This window comes from Heterocephalus glaber, unplaced genomic scaffold (assembly GCF_053883595.1).
Source record: "Heterocephalus glaber isolate CG9 unplaced genomic scaffold, H.glaber_assembly_v1.0 deba00001428, whole genome shotgun sequence".
Classification (NCBI taxonomy): domain Eukaryota; kingdom Metazoa; phylum Chordata; class Mammalia; order Rodentia; family Bathyergidae; genus Heterocephalus; species Heterocephalus glaber.
Genome location: NW_028258293.1, coordinates 11,975,328 through 11,986,840, shown reverse-complemented (window position 1 = coordinate 11,986,840; position 11,513 = coordinate 11,975,328). Strand labels below are relative to the sequence as shown.

General features: G+C 40.3%; 1 pseudogene; it reads right to left on the bottom strand.

The window, feature by feature from the left end:
• Nucleotides 1-8,308: 8,308 nt before the first annotated feature.
• On the bottom strand, nt 8,309-9,068 carry LOC101719499 (tropomyosin-2-like; annotated as a pseudogene).
• Between the last annotated feature and the right edge of the window lie 2,445 nt (nt 9,069-11,513).

The window sequence follows — 11,513 nt, the reverse complement described above, 5'->3', positions numbered from 1 at the left end:
TTTGAAACCTGATCCGTTTCTAAGATATTTCTTGGTGTCTGTTGTATTTCTGCTCACATATTAGTTTTTGCCATTGCATCGCAATCGGTCCACTTCCCTCTAAGTACTTACTATTCTGTCCACTAATTGCCAACCTCAATCCTAGGTAGCCATAACAAGCAATTTGATCTTGCATTTTGGGGCTTTATAACTAAAGAATAAGGAGTTGTGTTGTCAAGGCTCATCCGGGCTGACGCCACTTTTTTTAAAAAAGTATTTTCTTTATCATAGGAGTAATGGATTCATGTGTAAACCTTTATTTCAAATGACAGAGTAATGTATACAATATGATATTCTCCCTGAATTGCATTATCCAGAGGTCACCACTTTCTATCCTTATCCATTCTTCTTTCTTTTATTATCATTAGCTCTTAATAGCAACCACATTTCTGTTTTGAATTTGTCAATACAAACAAGGGTATCAATGGTCTTCCCTTTTGAAGTGTAAAGTTCAGCACACTTAACTCATTTGTCTTTTCCTTCGCTCTGCTTCACGTAATTGGCTATTTATTTATTTTCACTTAGTGCATACATTAGTCTCCTTTTCATTGGTGGGACAAAATATCAGACATGTATGAGTTAGAGGGGTAAGGTTTGTTTTGGCTCATGGTTTTAGAGGCTTTGGTCCATGTTAAACTGGTTCCAAAGCAGTTACCTCCTGGGCTGGGGATTTACCTCAGCGACACTGTGCCTGCCTGGCAAGGGCAAGGTCCTGAGTTCGAACCCCGGTAGCAAAGAAAAAAAAAAAAGATAAGTCGCAAAGCAGATACCTTCTGGCAGAAAGGGATAGTGGAGGAAAGATGCTCACTTCATGGGACCTGGGAAACAGAGAGAGCAAGGAAGGAGTGAGGGATAGAGGAAGGGGCTGGACATAGGTCGTACACTTCAAAGGAACACCCCTAGAGTGTTCCTAGAGGAACACCCTTACTTTTCTCAACTGGTCCCTGCCTCCTGTGAAGGCCATTCAGCAATGAACTCGTCAGTGGACTGACCCATTGATGATGGCAGCACACTTCGGCCCAATTACTTCTCTGGGCCCCACCTCTGCACATGGCTGTATTGGGAATGAGCCCTCAGTACATGGGTCTTTGAGGGACACTCCGTATTCAAGCCACAACAGTGTAGATACTAAAAAATGTAAGTCTTATCTCTTGTTACTTCCCTTGTCATTCTTCAAGCTATATCCATGTTAGGCTACTTCTTATTTTTAAAAAATATAATTTGAGTTAGAAGCTGAGACAGACATGAATCTTAGGGGTCACGAATAAAATGCTATGGTTTGGATATGTTTCAAGGTTCATCCACTTTAAAGAATATATTTTCCTTTTTAAAAATTCATTAAGTTTAGTGGTATATTTAGGTATACCTAATGATCACCTTCATCATAGGGAATTTGTACCTGTACATGATATTTCTTGATTTTTATTTTTTCCCATTTCACTTCCCTCCAACTCCTCTTCTCCTTCTTACTTACAAAAGTTTTGTATTCATTTTTTCCCTTTTCCTTCCTTCCTTTTCCCCACCTCCTTCCCTGGTTCCCCTATGTTCTTAATCATAGCAGTAGTGCATTCATGTGTAAACTTTCATTTCAAATGTATACAAAATACCGGTCTCCCCGGATCACATTCTCCAGAGGTCACCACTTTCTATCCTTACTCATTCTTATTTTATCATTAGTTCTTAATAGCAAACTTATATCTGTATTTTTAATTTGTCAGTATGACCAAGTGTATCCGTGGTCTTCCCTTTTGAAATGTAGAGTTCAATATGCATAACTTATCCTTCTTTTACCTTTCTCCACTTTACGTAATTTGTTATTTATTTATGTCATTTAATGCGTAGTCACCTTTTCATTGCTGGGCCAGAAACCCTGACATCCACAACTCAGAGCAGGAAAGGTTTGAAAGGAGCAAGCCCGGCCCCACCCAGCTCTCTCCGATTCCTTCGCATGTGCTCCCTCCCTCTAACCTAGGACCCACCCAGAGCCTGGGCTACGATCTTTGGATTTTCAGCCTCAAAAATTGTGGGTCCATGAGCCCTTTTATTTCATACATAGCCTTTGTCAAATGTCTTATTGTAGCAACGAAAGCTGAGTAATAGGGAGGCTATTCAAAATATTTTAGAAATGTTCTTCAAATGATTAATTCCAAAAAGTATTTGAGAAAGACCTTGTACTGGGTTAAATTGTGCCCCTCCAATAGTTACAATTGGAAACCCTAATCTCCATAATCTCAGACTGTGACTGCTTTGGAATCAGGATTCTAAAGAGCGAATTAAGTTGAGAACATTAGTGTGGGTTTTATCCAACGATATGCTTATAAGAAGAGATTTGGACACAGACACGCAGAGGGAAGACTATGTGAAGACTGTAGTGTCCCTCTTATAAAGGCTAAAATAAAGAAAGCTATGAGTCTCAGATGTTGGCAAGAATTTAGAGAAACTGGATTTTACATTGCCAGTGAAAAAGTAACATAATGCAGCAGTGTGGAATTTTTTTTTTTGCATTTTCTGAAAAAAATTAAGTATGTACTTCTTATTCCAACTGTGGCATGGATGCCGGTAAATGAAAGATAATATTCACTTAAAAATCTGTACACAAATGTTTATGTCATCTTTATTTATAATAGCCAAACTGGAAACAAACCAAATGCTCTTTCACCAGTGATTTATGAAAGAAAGCTTAATACATCTTCATAATGGAATCCAGCTCTATAATGAATAAATAACAACAACAAACTCTTGATACCTGCTGCAAGTTAGATGGCTCTTAAGAGCATTATGCTTGGAGGAAAAATACAAACTCCAAAGTTATACAATGTATGATTCCATTAATATAATACTTTTGAGATTATAAAATATAGAAATACAGACTAGGCCAGTTGTTGCCAGGGCTTTGGGACATGGTATGTGGTGGATGTGAAAATAAAGGGAAAGACCAGCAGAGGTTTTTTTTTTTTTTTTAATTGCAAGTGTTTTATTTGCTTGGAACTAAGTTTGTAAACACTGTATAATGGAAATGTACAAAGAATAATGTTGCAGTTGTTGGTTAGATTTAAGTCAAAGACATTCATTAATAAGGAATCTTTAATTGTGAACAGTCCAGAAATTTCTCCAAGCCATCTGATCAGAACATCTGTCTCTGAATAGTACCTTATTTTGAAAGGTATTGGCATACATTTGAATTAATCTCAGAGTCTTTCGAAGTAAGTTGCAATTAAAAAAACTATTCTATATTCAAACTAAAGTAATTTTTTTTTTTGGTACTGGAGATCGAACTTGGGACCTTGTGCTTTCGAGGAAGGCGGTGGTCCCACTGAGCTAAATCCCCAGCCCATAACTAAAGCAATTTTAATAGAACTTTCCCTTCCAGAAACAATAATAAAGGAAACAAGGCATTCTGTAAAATGTGGCCCTGAACAAGTCACAGTAAAAAGTGAATGAATACTTAACATCCACCTCCTCAAGACAGAGGCTACTTTCTGTTCCCCAGCCTTGGAAACAAGGTGAAGAATAACCTATAAGAAACTTTGGGCAAAGGGGTTCCTAAAACAAACCTGAAGCGGTTGAACATGGTCTCCTCAGAAAATTGGGGGCAACATAACCAAAGGATCTGAATGCTATTTTGTTTCCTTAAATTCTTTTATTGGTACATTTTAGGTATACAATATGTTTACATTTATCATTGGGTGCTTGTACCTGCACATGATGTATCTTGGTTCTTATTTTTTTCCCCATTACCTGTGCCCCCTTTACCCCCTCCACCCTTCCCTATTTACATAGACTTTGTTTCCATTTTTTTTCTTTTCTCATAATTTTTCCTTCCCCTTCCCCTCCCACCACCCCTACCCTTTTGGAGCTTTTCTTCCTATTTCAAATAATCAATTATTTGTTTTAATCCTTTTAATCCTTAATTACACTCTCAGTTTCTCACACTAGAGAAACTATTCGGTATTTACACATGTGTGTCCGATTTATTTCACTTAAGAAGATGGCCTCAATATGCATCCATTTAGCTGTAAATGTCTCTAGTTTCTCATTGTTTATGGCTGAGTAGTACTTCATTTTATTAAAAAACCACATCTTCTTTTTTTTTTTTGCTTAAATTCTTTTATTGGTACATTTTAGGTATACAATACGTTTACATCTATCATTGGGTGCTTGTACCTATACATGATGTATCTTGGTTCTTATTTTTTCTCCCATTACCTGTGCACCCTTCACCCCTCCACCCTTCCCTATTTACATAGACTTTGTTTCCATTTTTTTTTCTTTTCTCATAATTTTTCCTTTCCATTCTTTCCTTTCCCCATCTCCTCCCACCACCCCTACCCCTTTGGACCTTTTCCTATTTCAAAGTATTAATTATTAGTTATTAATCTTTTTAGTCCTTATTTACACTCTCAGTTTCTCACACTAGAGAAACTATTCAGTATTTACACATGTGTGTCCTATTTATTTCACTTAAGAGTATGGCCTCAATATGCATCCATTTAGCCATAAATGACTCTAGTTTCTCTTTCTTTATGGCTGAGTAGTACTCCATTTTATAAAAAAAACCACATCTTCTTTATCCAGTTTCCAGTTGATGGGCGCTTGGGCTGTTTCCAAACTTTAGCTATTACAAACTGTGCCGCTATGAGCATGGGTGCACATATATCGCTGTGGTATGATTCTTTTAATTCTTTTGGGAAGATATCCAATAGGGGGATAGCTGAGTCAAATGGGACCTCTATCCCTAGTTCTTTGAGGTATCTCCATACTGATTTCCACAATGGATCCACCAGTCTGTACTCCCACCAACAATAGAGAAGGGTCAGTGGAATAGGATAGAAGATGCAGAAACAACTCCAGACATACTCAGCCACCTTATCTTTGACAAAGGAGCCAACCACCCTCATTGGAGGAAAAATAGCCTATTTAATAAATGGTGTTGGAAAAACTGGATTTCAACCTACCAAAGATTAAAACTAGACCCATACCTCTCACCATGCACTAAAGTAAGATTGAAGTGGATCAAAGATCTAAATATTAAGACAGAAACACTAAACTTGCTGGAAGATAAGTTAGGTAGAACTCTTGAAGACATTGGCATAGGAAAAGACTTTATGAACAAAACCTCAGTAGCATGGGAACTAGCACAAAGAATCAACAACTGGGATCTCATCTTATTAAAAAGCTTCTGTACTGCAAGAGAAACCACCAACAGAGCTAACAGACAACCTACGATGCGGGAAAAAAATTTTAGCAGCTGTACCTTGGACAAAGGGCTATTATCTAGATATATAAAGAACTAAAAAAAATCAGACTCCCCAAATTCAAAGACCCAATTCAACAATGGGCATCTGAAATGAACAGACAAAGAAGTAAAAGCAGCAAATAAACATATGAAAAAATGTTCAACATCACTGGTCATTCGAGAGATGCAGATGAAAACAACACTGAATCCTATTTTTAATAACTGATACGAAGGTGTAGTGGCTCCTCCCAAGTAGCAGTGCTGCCAGGGCCCAGCCCAGACCTGTGTTCACCTTTGTGATGCTCCCAAGCCTAACCTGGATGGTCCTGCTGTAGGGTACATCATTTTCTTTTAGAGGCTCAGTGTCTAGTGTGCGCTCTGATTGTGAATGAGGTGAGCACTGACTCCATGGGATATTTTAAAGCTTGGAATCAAAGTATTTTTCTAACATGTGAGGCAGAGTCCATGTGTCAGTGGTTCATCTCCAGTTTGTTCTAATTTCTCACCACCATTTATAGATCTAGGACTGAAGACCTCTGTTATGTCATCATAATCACAGTTAATGTCCAGCCTAACTTATGATTTATATTCTGTGCCTGGAAACGGTCCCTGCATTTAACAATAGTACCTATACATAAAGCAATCTATTGTTACAACATACACGGTCACAAAACATTAACTATCTTCTGTAGACCAAGCAAATATTTTTAGCCATAATTGTTGCACACCAATCCACAGCCCGAATCCTCAAGATAAAACATTTACACAATACAAACAATAACTTAAAATATACATACACATATATACACATACTTTCACACACATTTCTTACAGAACTTTGCTTGGGGAAACTCTATCTGTTGAGTGCCACTAAAGGCATATTTTGCTAAACTGATGTTTCAGATATCTTTGTTTGGAAAATCTATCACAGTAGGGCAGAGCTGTTTATTGAATGAGCAGAAAAGAAAGATATACTTGTGGCAATGAGAACATTTTAAGGTCTTTCAAGTTGTATAAAGTGAACCTGCAGAAACAGGATGCATTTCAGGATGCAAAGTTTGGAACTGAAATGTGATATCAAACCAGTTGCAAAAAGTGCAGAGCAGCCATCTCTTCAGGTCAAACCTGGTATTCAGACATGCAAGAAAGCTTCAGGATACATAGCTCATTGGCCCTGTCTCACGTAACCACATACTTTGGTCATGTGTGAATTTCACAAAAGATTCATACTAATTGGTATCAAGAATTTGCTCATACTCTTCTGGAGTTTTATCTTCATTTTTTTTTTGTGGGGGGGTACCGGGGATTGAACTCAGGACCTTGCATTTGCCAGGCAGACACGGAGCCACTGAGCTAAATCCCTGGCACTTGTTTTATGTTCTGAAAAAATGTGCTCCAGAGTTGGAGGGTGAGACTCATTGCTGGGTGGATGGGCAGAGGGACACAGCCCCACATGCTGCACAGAGGGGTCGAAACCGGGAACGGACGGGGTGACAACTATGGGCCAACCTCTGGCTCTTCAGTGGGGCTCTCAAGCCAAGCTGGGTTCCACTGGTGCCTCCAGCACATTGAGTTTTTTTGTGATGAAAAAATATGCCCGTATCTTTTTTTTTTTTTTTTAAGAGGGACTGGTTCTTTATTTCAAAAAGACACTTGGCAATAATATTCAGTATCAAAACAGTTGCACTTCTGGTCCTTCTTTCTCCTGACTGGCCCTAAAGGGAGACCATAACAAAGGAGCATACATTTTAAGCCAATAAACTGCAGGATGTACACCCAACAGGCCTCACAGAAACCTCACCTAAAAGTGGGTGTGGAAAAAACTTCAAAAGATCAGCATGCTGTCAGCCCATAGACTCTAGCAACTCTCACAGCCAGATGGGGTAGCTGTGCACTCCAGCTCTAAAGCAAAATTTCAAAATAATACAAAATTTAAAAAGTTTTGTATATAAGCTATTCAAGATTTCTCCAGCACTGGCTGATACAAAGCACAATGAGATAGCACTTTCAGAGACATCAGCTTGAGACCCAGAGAAGGGTGAGATGAATTTCATGTGGCTGAATCAGTGGCAAAAACATCATTTTTCTTTTCTTTCAAGCAGGCAGGAGAGCAATTAATTGGTCACCTCAAGATGAAGGGAGGGACACATGATCTGTTCAGTGAGCAGCTGAGAAGAGGTAGAAATGGGAAAAAAATTTGGTCTCAGGGCTGGGTATGGGCTCAGTGGAAGAGCTCCTGCCAACATGCACAAGACCCTCCCTGGGTTCAGTCCCCAGCAGCACAAAAAGAAAGTCTCAGAGGTCTCACCATCTTAATTGGCTCACTTCTGATGAAAAAAGTAACAGATAGGGCCGGGGATGGACCTCAGTGGCACCGTGCCTGCCTCACAAGTGCAAGGTCCCACGTTTGATTCCCGGTGCTAAAAAAAAAAGGTTACAAATAAAAATAAAGTTGACCAAAGATACCTTAAAGCTCAAAACCTGAGCAGTGCAGTTTTTGTTTCTGGCTAACTTCTCCTGGGACCACCTTCCTGTTTGGCTGGTACTTAGGGCAGAGCAGTGAGGTTTCCTACAGTGAAGTCTTTCCCTGGGCTGTTTGGCTCTTGGTGAGGCAGATGCCCATACATCTTTCCCTCTTCTGTAGAGGGCACTACGCATGAGGCTGAAAGTTACCTTCCAAAGTGAGAAAGTAATCAGACTGCTGCTTTGGAGCTGTGGAGTTATTTGGAATGTTTTACAAATGGTTGTCACAACAAAAAAGTTATCACAAATGTGTACATCACAACATGCTTTTAAAGACACTTCGCACGGTGTTCACATTCCCTTAAATTGTTCCCAAAGGTGCTCAGCCTCTAGACCAGCCCGAATCTCTGAGAAGAAGCAGAGACAGTTTGATGAAAAAGACAAGGGGCACGGGGTGAGGTGGGGTGGGGAGAGGACGTAGAAAGGTGAAAGCAGCCTTCCAGTTAAAGATCAGCCCTAGTTTTGAGGTCAGCCTCGGGCAGGCCGGCCCCAGGCGGTGTCGGGGGTCAGAGGGAGGAGCAGCGGCAGGGCGGGACTGGGGAGCTCTACATCTCATTCCGGTCGAGCAGAGTCGGGTCCAGCATCTTTTGTACAGAGGTGCTCCTCTTTGGTGCATTTCAGCTTACCTTCCAAGCCATCAGTTGTCTTTTCCAGTTTGGATACTGATCTCTCAGCAAACTCAGCACGAGTCTCCGCCTCCTTGAGTTTATCAGTAAGAGTCTGTATCTCTTCCTCATATTTGTCTTCTTTTTGGGAGTGCTTTTCTTCAGCAGCACTCAGACACTTCATGTTCTGGTCCATCAGTCTGATCTGCTCATCCATCTCCCGGCAACAGGACTCTGCCAGCTCAGCTCGTTCCTCGGTGCTCTCCAAGCCTCCTTCAATAATCACCAACTTTCGAGCCACCTCTTTGTACTTCCTATCCGCCTCTTCTGCGGTATGCTTAGCTTCTTTCCTAGAGTTCCATCTTTTCTTCATCTTTCAGGGCCCAGTTTTCAACAACCTTCATGCCTCTGTCACTCTCATCAGCAGCTTTCTTCAGCTTTTGCGGGGCAGTGGCCAGGCGCTCTGGTGCACGTCCCCGCTCCTCTTCAACCAGCTGGATCCTACGGTTCAAGGAGGCCTCCTCTGCCTCAGCCCGTTCCCGAGCCCGCCTTTCTCCCTTCTCCTCCCGCAGGAGGGGTTCGGCCCTCTCCTCTGCATCATCGGCTTGATGCTGAAGAGCCTGGATCTTGAGCTTCACCGCCTCGATGTTGGTGATTCCGGCCATAGTGCCCACCCAGCTACTTCTGTCTCAGCCCCTGCCTTCTCAGCCCGGCGCGGCAGCCGCTTCTTCATGCCCGTATCTTGAATGTCCTGGCACTTATGTGCATCTGCATATGCGATAAAGTGTCATAAAATTACACACAAATGAATAACCTCACTCTGAAAAAGGAAGTCAAAAGTGAAATTCAAATGAGATTTGTAGTGTAGGTAATTTAGCTCTTTCAAGATCAATTTCCTGGTTTGGGTAATATACTGTATTTGTGCAATGTATCACTACTGGTATAGTTGGGGTTGTGAGTATACAGAAACTTCGTATACTATTTTTGCAATTTAAAAAATCCTCGGTTACACAGAAATGCAGTACTATAAGGAAGAAGTACCTCCAGTGTACACAGACACTATCTTCAGCTGTGTGAAACGGGCGGTTGTGTCAGCATTTGTAAGGCACACTGAGCATGCTGAGTGGCCCGGATCAGGACTCTCCTGTCTGACCCTACCGAGGAGCACAGTAGCGATTGCATGGGATCTTGCAGGGCTCCTGTTGGAGAGGCTGCAGGAGGAGAGAATGGAACTCGACTGGTCTCCTAACCAAGGTGCACTGAGGAACAATCAAGGGGTCATTTGTGGCCAGTCCCGGGGAGGTCTGGGTGGTGGTCTTGGCATAACCTTTGGCCTCATGGATTTGGACTAGAAATTAGAAGAGCCTACCATTTCAGGTGCAATCACTTGTGGACATGCTTTTGCAGATGGTCCTTAATGCTGAAAACACAGAGAATGGGTAATTCAAGAGGCCTTTCTTCTACAATAGATTTTTGTGACCCACTAATTGTAAGGTATTGCAAGGTCACTTTGTGGTGTGTGTGTGTGTGTGTGTGTCATAAAGGTGACTTCTTATTGGTTGAAGGTCACAGAAGTAGTGGTTTTCTTTGATGGAAATAGCTACAGCTGTGTCCCTTCCTGCTTTTCACTTTTCTTCTGCTTTTTTTCTCGGCATGTGATATCTCCACCATTTCTTCTGCACAAAGATGTCTTCTGTTCATCCTGAACATTTTAAAAATTGCATTAGCAGAATTTTATGTGAGTGCTTTTTTGCCTCACAATTATGTTGTGAATTTTACAGACATTTATTCTTTTTTGAAAATTTATTGTACCAAAGCTGTTTTCATAGCACATAGATGTCTGTAACCAATAACATAGCAGGTCTGAACTTTGACATAAGATGTAACTAGACCATTTTTAAATGTCAGTTGAAAATTATGGCTGTACTATTGCTTAAACAAAACTGGAACTGTTGTTGAATCCATAGCCAATACATTTATAGCAATCCGGGTTAATAATAGATTGACACCTAACTCCAGATTACAACATCTGTTGCAGTCTCAGTGTGTTCAGGCTTCTGAAGGGAAAGGGGCACTGGATCCAGAAGGTATGGAGCCAGCAGTTGATTCTTGTACTCCTGATTAGCATACTTGTAAACTTGAATGCAAGACCTTGATACCTTGATTGCACCACCAGGTCCAAACTAGGAGCAGGAGTAAGCAGAGCTCTCAGCATGACCTGAAGTGAACAGGCTGGTATGTTTAGTGGGTGCCTCATTTTGAGATTATGCTGCCTTAATGTAACACAGTCTGGCAGTTGCTAAATTTGTGTTCCCCCTTTAATCGACTGATTTTAGGCTGTTATACTTTCAAATGGTTGAATTGAGGGAATGAAAATAGCATAATTTACCTGTCCAGGATCAAAAGAAGTCTAGAAAATAAGTAACAATCTACCTCTGCCAATAAAACCCTCTTCTTTTCCTTTTTTTTGACAAATGTAAAGCTTTTATTTAGATAATAATCTTTGTAAATGAAAAAATTACTTTCTTTTTATTCATTAATTTATTGGTACATTTTTTTCTCCTTAAATCCTTTTATTGGTACATTTTAGGTATACAATACTCTTACATTTATCACTGGGTGTTTGTAACTGTACATGATGTATCTTGGTTCTTATTTTTTTCCCCATTACCTGTGCGCCCTTCACCCCCTTTACCCTTCCCTATTTACATAGACTTTGTTTCCATTTTTTTTTCTTTTCTCATAATTTTTCCTTTCCATTCTTTCCTTTCCCATTTCCCTCCCACCATTCCTACCCCTTTAGACCTTTTCCTATTTCAAAGTATCAATTATTTGTTATTAATCCTTTTAATCCTTATTTACACTTTCACTTTCTCATACTAGAGAAACTATTCGGTATTTACGCATGTGTGTTCTATTTATTTCACTTAAGAGTATGGCCTCAATATGGATCCATTTAGAAATGATTCTAGTTTCTTGTTCTTTATGGCTGAGTAGTACTCCATTTTATAAAAAAACCACATCTTTATCCAGTTTCCAGTTGATGGGCACTTGGGCTGTTTCCAAGCTTTAGCTATTACAAACTGTGCCACTATGAACATGGGTACACA